Here is a 13286-nt window from a genome sequence, read left to right as displayed (position 1 = left end):
CTCCATATATGGACATACAGGGCGGGACACAGGAAGAGGCTGCATCGCATCGCTGACATGGAGGTAACTATAAGTGTTTATTATAATATTTTTATACCCGACAGTTACTGCCATGGGGGTAGCGGGAGGCACTTGATACTGGCACATGGGGGGAGGGGGGGGGGGGGTTGGCACCTGATACTGGCACCTGGGGGGGAGGGGGGGTTGGCACCTGATACTGGCACATGGGGGGGGGAGAGAGGCACCTGATACTGACACATGGGGGGAAGAGGGGTTGGCACCTGATACTTGCACATGGGGGGGAGAGGCACTTGATACTGGAACTTTTTTTTGGGGGGGGGGGGTAGATGGCACTATGATACTGGGACATGGGGGGAGGAGAGAGGCACTTGCTACTGGCATGTGGGGGGGGGGGTTGGCACTTGATACTGGCACATGGGTGGGTTTGGCACTATGATACTGGCACATACTGTTTTCCCTCCTTGTAAATCTCACATTTGATGATGGACCACAGGTTCTCAATGGGGTTCAGATCAGGTGAACAAGGAGGCCATGTCATTAGATTTTCTTCTTTTATACCCTTTCTTGCCAGCCACGCTGTGGAGTACTTGGACGCGATTGATGGAGCATTGTCCTGCATGAACATCATGTTTTTCTTGAAGGATGCAGACTTCTTCCTGTACCACTGCTTGAAGAAGGTGTCTTCCAGAAACTGGCAATATGACTGGGTGTTGAGCTTGACTCCATGCTCAACCCGAAAAGGCCCCACAAGCTCATCTTTGATGATACCAGCCCAAACCAGTACTCCACCTCCACCTTGCTGGCGTCTGAGTCGGACTGGAGCTCTCTGCCCTTTACCAATCCAGCCACGGGCCCATCCATCTGGCCCATCAAGACTCTCATTTCATCAGTCCATAAGACCTTAGAAAAATCAGTCTTGAGATATTTCTTGGCCCAGTCTTGACGTTTCAGCTTGTGTGTCTTGTTCAGTGGTGGTCGTCTTTCAGCCTTTCTTACCTTGGCCATGTCTCTGAGTATTGCACACCTTGTGCTTTTGGGCACTCCAGTGATGTTGCAGCTCTGAAATATGGCCAAACTGGTGGCAAGTGGCATCTTGGCAGCTGCACGCTTGACTTTTCTCAGTTCATGGGCAGTTATTTTTCGCCTTGGTTTTTCCACACGCTTCTTGCGACCCTGTTGACTATTTTGAATGAAACGCTTGATTGTTCGATGATCACGCCTCAGAAGCTTTGCAATTTTAAGAGTGCTGCATCCCTCTGCAAGATATCTCACTATTTTTGACTTTTCTGAGCCTGTCAAGTCCTTCTTTTGACCCATTTTGCCAAAGGAAAGGAAGTTGCCTAATAATTATGCACACCTGATATAGGGTGTTGATGTCATTAGACCACACCCCTTCTCAATACAGAGATGCACATCACCTAATATGCTTAATTGGTAGTAGGCTTTCGAGCCTATACAGCTTGGAGTAAGACAACATGCATAAAGAGGATGATGTGGTCAAAATACTCATTTGCCTAATAATTCTGCACTCCCTGTATTTCAGTGCAAAAAGATAAATATATTCACATTTCACTGTTGCTGTTAATTGTGGTGAAAGCGTTTAGTGGCCTATTTCAGTACAAAAATAAAAATATATACGCACTTCACTGTTATAGTTATTTGTGGTAAAAGCGTTTAGTGGCCTATTTCAGTGAAAAAAGGAAAATATATACGCATTTCACTGTTGCAGTTATTTGTGGTAAAAGCATTTAGTGGCCTATTTCAGTACAAAAATAAAAATATATTCTCAGTTCACGTCTGTAGTTATATGTGTTGACAGGTTATAGTGGCCTATTTAAGTATGGAAAGAAAAATAAATACGCACTTCACTGTTGCAGTTATTTGTGGCAAAAGCATACAGTGGCCTATTTTAGTACAGAAAGAAAAATATATACGCCCTTCACTATTGCAGTTATTTGCGGTAAAAGCGTTTAGTGGCCTATTTCAGTACAATTTTTTTTTTAAATACGCACTTCACTGTTGCGGTTATTTGTGGTGAAAGCGTTTAGTGGCCTATTTTAGTACAAAAAGAAAAATATATTCTTAGATCACTTCTGCAGTTATGTGTTGAAAGCATGTAGTGGCCTATTTCAGTACAAAAATAAAAATATATACGTACTTCACTGTTGCAGTTATTTGTGTTGAAAGCGTTCAGTGGCCTATTTCAGTACAGAAAGAAAAATATATACGCACTTCACTTCACTTCAGAAGTGCCAGGCCATGCACAGAGGAGTGGCAGAGGCCGAAATGTTTCTGGCGCAGGCACAGGTCGCAGCAGAGTAAGGGGGCATGGCAGCAGGAGTCGCAGCGAGAGAGCTGAGCTCCCGGTGTCATCTAGCGGTTCTTTCTTGACCAGAAACCCAGTGGTTGTTACATCAGACACCCCAGCCAACAGTCGGTGGGTTTGTCAGACACAACCCTTAGTTGGCAAGGCCAAGGGAGCAGGCCCTGTGCCCTAACCTGTCCTCAACCTGCCTCTGTCCTTTGCTGCTCCTCTCCACTATACAGCAAGGATGAGCTACTAGTGGACAGTCAGCAGCTACTGCCCAGCCAAGATCTGGAGGAGACATCCGCCGCTTCCTCAGCTTGGCGGGCAAGTAGTGATGAGGAGAGTGGCGTGGGAGCTGGTGTTGCAAGCGGTAATACTCCTGACCCATAGACGGTTGAGGAGGACATCAGTGACATGCAGACAGTACTCAATGATGATGAAGCCGATCGCATTTGGGAGCCGGGTGCAGAAAGGGCTTCATCATCATCAGGAGAAGAGGGTGGCAGCTTGCCCGTGAGGCAGCGGCTGAGCCAGAAAGGTGGTAGCATGGCTAGGAGTCAGCAGAGTTCTAGCAGTGGGAGGTCAGAAGCCAAACATGCCAGGAGTAGACCACCTGCTTCGCAGCAGCCTACCTGCCCGGGAAGTAGTGGTGCAGAGGTTCACAGAGGCAGCAGAAGTAGCAGTCAGTCAGTGCGGACTGTTGGGGGGAAAATCACCTATTCGGCAGTGTGGCAGTTTTTTGTCAAGCCGCCGGTAGAGGTTAACATGGCCATATGTAGAATATGTGGGCAGAAGTTGAAGCGTGGCCAAGGTGCTAATGTTGGCACCACGGCCCTGCGTCAACATATGCGGCGTCACCATAAAGTGGCCTGGGAGAACCATGGCTCTGATGTGGTGGTCCAGTCTGCCACAGCAACCGCTGCATCACCCAGTGGCACGCACCCGGTTTCAGGCAATCAAGGATCCACCACCTCAGCTGAAGGGAGCTGTCTGTTATTCCCATCTTCTGCTGGTCCAGATGCTCCTGCTCCTCCTCCTCGTCAGTCATTCCGTCAGCAATCGATCACCGAAACGATTGCCAAGAGACAGCAGTATGCGTGCACCCATCCAACGGCGCAGAAGCTGAACGTGCACCTGGCCAAGTTGATGGTGCTGTAGTCCCTCCCTTTCCAAGTGGTGGACTCTACCGGGGAAGCGGCTGCTTCGGGGCCCTGCGCCCCATCAGCGTGTGTGACAGTTTATTTTCAAGTTAGTTAAATATGATCAATTCTTGTCTTAATGTTCAGGGCCCCTTCACAGCAGCAGCGGCGGTTGACCAGGCCCCCTCGCTAATGTGATCTTACTGTCTCCTAAAGTCTCCTGTGTCTGGGATTCAAACCCACAACCTCCATGTATCAGTGGCAAAGTATTTACCCACACAGCCATAAAGGCTGCATTGCAACTGATTGAAAAAATATGAGACTTCTACTGTTATAGCTGGCTAAGTGTACATCTATACACATGACAGCTGCCCCAACACACCCAACACTGCTATATCTCTATATGACAGCTGTCCCAGCACACTCAGCTCTGCTATATCTCTATATATGAGCAGCTGTCATGTGTATAGATGTACACTTAGCCAGCTATAACAGTAGAAGTCTCATATTTTTTCAGTCAGCAGCAAGGCAGCTCTTAAGACCTTGTGGTTAAGTGCTTTGCATCTGACACAGAAGGTCGTGGGTTTGAATCCCAGCAGAAACTTTTCTGAAATACAAGCACTGACTCCATATATGGACATACAGGGCGGGACACAGGAAGAGGCTGCATCGCATCGCTGACATGGAGGTAACTATAAGTGTTTATTATAATATTTTTATACCCGACAGTTACTGCCATGGGGGTAGCGGGAGGCACTTGATACTGGCACATGGGGGGAGGGGGGGGGTTGGCACCTGATACTGGCACCTGGGGGGGAGGGGGGGTTGGCACCTGATACTGGCACATGGGGGGGGGAGAGAGGCACCTGATACTGACACATGGGGGGAAGAGGGGTTGGCACCTGATACTTGCACATGGGGGGGAGAGGCACTTGATACTGGAACTTTTTTTTGGGGGGGGGGTAGATGGCACTATGATACTGGGACATGGGGGGAGGAGAGAGGCACTTGCTACTGGCATGTGAGGGGGGTTGGCACTTGATACTGGCACATGGGTGGGTTTGGCACTATGATACTGGCACATGGGGGGGAGAGGCACTTGATACTGGTACATTTTCTGGGGGGAGATGGCAGTATGATACTGGGACATGGGGGAAAGAGAGAGGCACTTGATACTGGCATGTGGGGGGGTTTGGCACTTGATACTGGCACATGGGTGTGTTTGGCACTATGATACTGGCACATGGGGGGAGGCACTTGATACTGCCACTTTTTTTTGGGGGGGGGGAGATGGCACTATGATACTGGGACATGGGGGGGAAGAGAGAGGCACTTGATACTGGCACATGGGGGGTTTGGCACTATGATACTGGCACATGGGGGTGGGAAGGAGAGAGGCACTTGATACTGGCACATTAGGGGAGGAGATGGCACTATGATACTGGGACATGTGGGGGGAGGAGAGAGGCACTTGATACTGGCACATGATGGGGGGCATCTATTGGGACACTTACTGGCACATTATTGGAGGGCATTATGGGGGACACTAGGCCGGCAGCCTATCAGAGGCCGGACACTGAGGGGCATCTACTGCGGCACTATATATGGGGCATTTTATACTGGTTCATTATGGGGGGCACTAGCAGGAAGGGGGGAGAGGAGCACTATGGGGGAATTTACTGGGGGCACTATATAGGGGTATTTTATACTGGCACATTATGGGGGCACTATGGGGACATTAGCTCAACTGGGGGCATTACAAGGGGGTATTTTTGCACTGACATTATAAGAAGAATTATTACTACTGGGGGGGGCATTATGGTGGGCTTTATTACTCCCCCATGGTATGACCCCCTAGTAGCAGCACCAGCCTCTCCCTGCTTTGCTATCCCTCTGCCCCTTCTCCAAATCCTTATTATGAAATGTTTCTCATTAGGATAAAGCACAACATCAGCTCCACCGAGCCCCCGGCCAAAGTGTTGAAGTGGTGTCTGAGATCCCCAAGGGCCAAGTAACTGTAAGTTTTCATATGAAATATGTTTATGTTATACACATATAGCCTACACTGTGCCACACAATATACAGTATACCACTACACTGTGCCAAAGGAGTGGGGTTTACACAGGAGGAGGGAGGTGCGAATCGCGCTGGAGGGGCCCTTACAAATATTTGCTGTGGGGCCCAGTCACTTCTAGTTACACCCCTGACGGTAGCGCTGACGTGTGGAGCTGTAACTACAGTATGGCCCACTGGGTGAATGTGGTTCCTGCCCAGCCACACCAGCAACTTGCCCAGGTCATGCCGCTTCCGCCTCCATGTTGTCACTAGTGATGAGCGGCAGGGGCAATATAATAGTCATATATTCGTTAACTCGCTATTATTTTCTTGATTGCAAAAATCAGCAATGTACCGTAATATTGGCGTAAAGCGCGTGCAATACAGGCGTGTAACGGACCGTTTCAGCAGACAAGGGGTTAAAATACGTTTAGGCTATATTCCCTTTCTGAGAGACAGGCACAGCTACTGCAGAACACCAAACTCCCGAACTGGATACAAAATAGCACTCCAAACTGGAACCTCGCGAATAGCTGCCGGCAGACGAACAGGAAAAGCATACAATCGGCTTACACTCCTGGCAATCAGTCTCCAACAGCATACAGGGAATCCCCCCAATAACGAGACAAGGCTCCGTCTTGAGGGTCAGCAGTGGTCTGACGTGCTGGCACACTCAGCCTAGTTTTTATTACAGTTGTTGCAAATACAGGTCCGCCCACAGGGTTCCGAAATACAACCAATCAGTAATTCACAACACACACAATGTAAATACAGCAACCAATCGTTCACGCCCCCAGAGGACCAGAAGGGAGACTGCGACACAGGACAGATACAACATATCCCCACAATGCATCATGGTTTCCTCCTCTCTGCCTGGGAGACAACCGAGGGCAATCCAATTATCTCTCAGGACAAAGGGGAGATCGCCAATACACATGTGGAGACAACAGGACAGACATCACCATTCAAACACACAATGGGACAATGGGACAATAGAATCACACCCAGCATATTCCTCCCAAGCTGACAAGTTACACTAATTATAAATTGTTACAACTTTGTGAGGTTACATTGTCCATACATATAACTTACATCAATTTAAACAGTATAACTTGGGGGACAAACCTATCCAAAATTCCCTGGAATAGGTTCAGGGGTTTAAAAGTTAGTAGGGGCCATAATCCTGAGGCAAGAGGCTTTTAAACAGCCCCCTCCAAAACCCAGTGGCGAGGTTGGTTTCGCCACAAGGCGTGGGTCACTTTTTCTACATTTTCTGGGCTGCTAGAAGTTTCTGGAGAAAATGGTTGGCACGGCAGAACATTAAAAATGGCTTTATATGCAGATAGAGTGGTCCAATATATTGCGCTAATCGGCAATTAATTATGCAAATATTTTGGCGCAATACGTGTAACTTCACATTTTAGGTCTGACTACATATTACTGATTGGTGCACTAAGCATTGTTGTGACATCACAGCACTGTGTCTGTAGCTGTAGCATGTATGTATGGACAGCAGAACCTATCTCACTACCTGACACACTGCACTGCAACAGCTACACTATATCAGTATATAACCTACACTGAATATCTCCCACTAACTTTCTGTATTACTGTATATACTGTACATATATATATATATAAGCTATCTAACTATATATCTAATGTAATGAGTGGAAAGCACAGAGCACAGCAATAACACTGCTGTCTCTCTCAGAACTTAAAAAAAAACTGTAGGAAATGGCTGCTGGAGAGGTTCTTATATAGCAGTGATGGCAAACCTATGGCACAGGTGCCAGAGGCGGCACTCAGAGCCCTCTCTGTGGGCACCCACGCCCTGGAAATAGTCTATGGTGTACCAGTATGCCTTTGACTTTACCTGCCATTCATCAGCGCAGGGCGCACTATGAACAGCACAGGCAGTGCATTGAATGTAGACGGGCTATTATAGCTAAATGATAAAGTACATGGAAGATATACTATACTGGACTGTAGTATTCAGTTTAAATTGCTATGTTGGCACTTTGCGATAAATATGTGGGTTTTGGGTTACAGTTTGGGCACTCAGTCTGTAAAAGGTTCACCATCACTGTTATATAGTAAGGGGTAGGCAACTTTCCTATTAGTTGCTAGGGAAGTTGCTAAGCTCTGAAAAATACATTGCAGCCTTCTATTTGGTCCACAAGCAAGAAGCAGGGAGGGATCATGGGTTCAGATGAAAAAAAATCTCGAATATTTGAAAATACAAATATATATCACTATATTATAAATATCCGCAAATTCTCGAAGTGCCGATATTCACGATTAATATTCGCTATTCGAATATTCGCGCCCAACACTAGTTGTCAGGCCGTTGGTCCTGCTACAATGTCCGCCTCTGCCTCCTGATCCTCCCCCATGTCCTCAGCCTCCACTGCAGGGACAAGTCACAGTGCCCCTCCAGCATACCAGTTGTGCAGGGCACGGCGGTGTCACGCTGTTCTTGATCTCGTTTGCCTTGGCGAACTGAGTCACACAGGGGAGGAACTGCTCCGTGTCCTTCAGCAAGAAATCGAATCTTGGCTTTCTCCCCGACAATTCAAAATTGGAACCATGGTGACCGACAACAGGAAGCACATTGTGTCGGCCCTGCATGGCACACGTGTTCAATCTGGTTGTCAAGTGGTTCCTTAAGTCTTCCAACCATCTGCAAGACATGACCAGGAAGCTTTGCATGAACTTCGGGCCACTCATACACCGCAAAGCACACTGTCCTTGAGATGCAGCGGCAGAACAGTTTCCCCCAACATAGGCTGATATGCAACGTTTCCACCCGTTGGAATTCCACCCTCCATATGTTGGACTGACTATATGAACAGAGAAAGGCCATCAACGATTTCTTGATGATCCAAGTTGATAGGAGTACTCCCCTGTGTAACTTCAATGTCAGCCAGTGGCAGCTCATGCGTGACACCTGCCATTTGCTCAGGCCCTTTGAGGACGCCACGTTATTTGTCAGTCGCCAGGAGTATGGGACGAACGATGTCCTGGAACAGATGGTGGTAAGAATGGCTGGTCAGGGGACAGACGTGGTGTCTAGATTTCATGGCCACATGAGCCCTGTGGGGGCTGAACTGGAAGAGGAGGAGGTGGGGGAGGAGGACATTGGAGCACAGGCAATGTGTAAATGGGTGTTTTTTCTACTCAGCTGACAGGAAAGGTGGATCAGGAGCAGCCAGAGGAGCTACAGGATGATGAGGAAGACGAGACAGAGGACCCAGACACACCGTAGCAGTATGCAGTGGAGATGGGGGCAGGGAGTCTCTCCGAGTCACTTGCACAAATAGCCTGATGCATGCTCACTTGCTTGCATAGTGACAGCCAAATTGTCACCATTCGGCAGAGGGATGACTTCTGGCTCTCCTCCTTGTTAGACCCTAGCTACCGGTCCAAAATGGGGGCCTTTTTTACACCCACTGAGAGGGAGGACAAACTGAACTACTTCAGAGACATCCTATGAAGTCAGTTGGCCGCTGCCTATCTGCGCCATCGTTCATCCTCTCTCAGGTCTGACCAGAGGGGGCCCCTGCGCTCAATTTCCACTGCCATGGCTGCTGGGGAGGGGTGGGGTGGCAGGAGCAGTATCAGCTCCATCAGCAGTAGAGTGAGTCTACAGTCGCTGATGAGCAGCTTTCTTCACCCTGCTAGTGAAGAAACTACTCACCAGAAGCTAGACGTAGAGCAAAACCTGAACCAGCAGGTGGTGACATACTTGGAGTGCGCCCTGCCAGCCGACCTTGAAGATCCGCTAGACTACTGTTCAGCCAAACTGGATTTGTGGCCGCAACTGGCCGAGTTTTCCATGGAAAAGCTGTCCTGCTCGGCCAGTAGTGTGGCATCATATTGGGTGTTTAGTGCGGCGGGGGCCATATTTATCCCAAGGGGAACTCGCCTGTCCAACCATGTAGAGAGATTGACCTTTGCCAAGATGAATCAGGCGTGGATCAGCCAGGATTTCCACCTACCAATGCCTGATGCATCAGATTGTATCATCCATGCCGGCTCACCCCAACCTTGAAAAAAGAGACCGGTTTCTTCTGGCTACCTACCTCAGCTACTACTCTGATGCTGCCACCCGCCTGATGCCACACATCTGATCCCAAGTGCTCCTTCTTTCACCCACCTTCATCAGTGGGTACTGGTATTGCCACCCACCACCCCACTCTGTCACCGGGTCACCTTGTGGTCTCCTAATGCTGCTGCAATCTCCACACTATGTCATCTTCACACTCTGTGGTCTCCTCATGCTGATTCTGCCATCTCCACACTATGTCACCTTGCCACTCTGTGGTATCCTGATACTGCTGCCATCTCCACACTATGCCACCTTGCCACTCTGTGGTATTCTGATGCTGCTGCCATATCCACACTATGTCACCTTACCACTCTGTGGTATTCTGATTCTGCTGCTGCCATATCCACACTATGTCACCTTGCTACTCTGTGGTATCCTGATGCTGCTGCTGCCATCTCTACACTATGTCACCATGCCACTATGTGGTATCCTGATGCTGCTACTGCTGCCATCTCCACACTATGTCACCTTGCCACTCTGTGGTATCCTCCTGATGCTGCTGCTGTGCCACCTCCAGACTCGGTTATTGTGCCACTCCGTGGTCTCCTCATGCTGGCACCACCTCCAGACTCGGTAATTGTGCCACTCGGTGGCATACTCATACTGCTGCCACCTCCAGACTCTGTCATTGTGCCACTCGGTGGCCTCCTCATACTTCTGCCAACTTCAGACTCTGTACCACTTGGTGGCCTTCTCCTGATGCTGCCAACTTCCGATACTGTTCCCACCCTCCCCACTTCATGACAGGGCCACTATTTTTCCTTTTGGCCTGGCTAACATCATCACTTATTTGACCTTTCTTCTGATCTGTCAGAAGGAAGGAAAAATGAGACCCACAACGGATCCTGTCTGTGTAGCAGCTGTAAGGCCTGTATGGTCCCATCATAAATGGCTTATGATTTGGTAGCCAAAAGCAGGAGTGGGTACAAAACACAGAAGACATGCAAATATTCCATTCACGTGTCATCTGTTTTTACATTCACTCCTGTTTTTTGGGGGGCATTAGCAATACTGATGGATTATTGGGCAAATGCTGACCGATTGAAGGCGTATGCTCCACAGACAGGATCCGTTTTTTGTGGGTTATTGTTCTGACAGATCAGAGGAAGGGCAAATTAATCAGTGATGTCAACACAAACTTACTGCTGAGAGCCTCTCCACTCTGTCGGGGGCCCTACTTGTATAAGCGTTCAATTAGACAGGTTCTGTAGACATCTATGTGGAATCGGCTGACTATGGTGTAAAAGGAGTGCACTTCTTGACGCTAACATCGACCTGTAAGGCTGAGTTGATACTTCAGTTATTTGGTCAGTTTTGGCCCCGTAACTGCCCAAATAAGTGAAGTATGCATTGATTCTAAGAGAGACCCCTGTAATCTGCATGTCATACTGACTCACAGTATTATTTTACTACCACAGCAGACTCCCTATGCGTGTTATGGCAAGACACAGTGTTCTACACCCCTATAAAGGCTCTCTGCAGCTGTTTTTTAACGTAATTTGCCGCAAATAAATTCATATCTAAGCAAATCTTTTTGAAAAATTTGGCGAACAGGCCGAATCAAATTTTTTAGAAATTCGCTCATCTCTAGTCTTAACCATGGTAACAAACAGTGTATAATGTGAGTGAAAAATGAATCAAGCAATTAAAGGTGGCAATACGGACAATCAAAATACATTAGTAAGTGCCTTGTATTAACTTTCTCTACATGATAAATTCTATTTGCCTATGTAAGATAACTAGTTTAACTATGTGCAAAGTTTCTAAAGCTTAAAGTGTAACTGTCATTATTGTTTTTATTTTTGTAATGTATAGCGGCAGTGATACTGACCATTTGTGTAATGTAATTTAATTACTGAAATCATACATTTCTATTATAAAAATAGCTATAAAGTGGCTCATTTTGAGCCTTAGCAATGCTCCTCTGTCTTCTAACAGTCAGTGTTGAGTTTGTCTCCATAATTATGTAAACAGAAGACAGAGGAATGTTGCTGAGGCTCAAAATGGGCCACTTTAGTGCTATTTTTCTAATAGAAGTGTACGATTTCAGAAGTGTACGATTTCAATAAAATATATTACAAAAATGGTCCATATTACTGCCCCTGCATGTTACAAAAAGAAAAATAGAATGGCAGTGCCAGTTACACTTTTTTTTTTTTATTGGTATGGAGTTACACTCGGTATGACGAGCTAACCCATTGATTTTAGCTCTTGCTAAATCTGTACTTTGCATTGGTTATTTCTTGGTGAAAATGAGTGCCAATGGGTTACCAAGCTAAGCTCTCCACAGGCTTTGTATATAAATTAGCATTTTAATGAATTCTTACACACATTGAGTGATACCTGTGGAGGGCCAAAGAGGGACAAGACCCTGAAATCATGAAAATCTATTTTGCTTAAGATACCCTAAAGTTCAGAATGATTGCAATGTAGGTTACTTAAAGAAAGTGAGAAAGTGACCTTTATATAGTCTAAGGCAATGGTGGCAAACCAATTGCACGGGTGCCAGAGGTGGCACTCAGAGCCCTTTCTGTGAGCACCCAGACCCTGTAAAAAGTCTATTGTGTACCAATATGCCTTAGACTTCCCCTGCCATTCATCAGCGCAGGGCGCACTATGAACAGCACAGGCAGCAGATTGAATGTAGGCTATTATAGCTAAATGATAAAGTACATGGGGATATATTATATTGAACTGTAGTATTCAGGTTACATTGCCGTATTTGGCACTTTGCGATAAATAAGTGGGTTTTGGATTACGGTTCGGGCACTCAGTCTGTAAGTTCATCTCAATATTTCCATCATGGAGAATCAGTGGAATACATTCAGGTATATGAGACGAGGAAATTGATTTACCAGTATTGACATTCACAGGTAGTCAGATCTCATGGACAACCAATGGAGTTTTTATCCTTTCTAAAGACTGAATAGATATCAAGCAACATACCCACATAAGGTACATAAGGCAAGTAAGTTGAGGAGATTTTTCCGGCACCCAATATTGATGTTCTTTACTGTGGCGATCCAACACTTCCACTGATCATCTGTTCTATATTGCAGCCAGCACTGTGGTTTAACTGATTAAATCTTTTGTTGAGCTGAAGCTCCGTTCCCAAGTTATATTTCTTTCTTAATATGCAAATTAGGCATTTGGTGCAACAAAGGCATCACCATTGCTCTTTTTGCACCTGTGACGAAACCAACCTCACCACTGGGTTTTGGAGGGGCCTGTTTGCCAGCCTCTTGCCTCAGGATTATGGCACATATACTAACTTTGAAGGAGAAGACCGGCCGCACAGCTTAAATCTGTGGAACTGTTTTGGGGTGTTTTCTGTGTTTTGGGGAAAAATGTGTGTTTTCCGTCTGTGAGTGATTAAGTTAGCCCATTACGTTTGGTAACTGTATTTTGTTGATTGCGTCTCAGACAATGCCAGTGTGTTAGTTAGTAGCGTCTCAGACAATGCCAGTGTGTTAGTTAATTGCGTCACAGACAATGCTCATTGTATTTTGTTGATTGCGTTACAGACAGAGGGAAGGGGATTTTGTGTACAATTGCTGGGAAGGTTTCAATACTTTCTATAGCCAGCCCCTCCCATGTTGCTTTGATTGACAGCGCCAGACAGTGGCAGACCAGCAAGGGAGAGGCTGGCTAT

This window comes from Bufo gargarizans, chromosome 3, assembly GCF_014858855.1.
Source record: "Bufo gargarizans isolate SCDJY-AF-19 chromosome 3, ASM1485885v1, whole genome shotgun sequence".
Classification (NCBI taxonomy): domain Eukaryota; kingdom Metazoa; phylum Chordata; class Amphibia; order Anura; family Bufonidae; genus Bufo; species Bufo gargarizans.
This window is presented reverse-complemented; position numbering follows the sequence as displayed.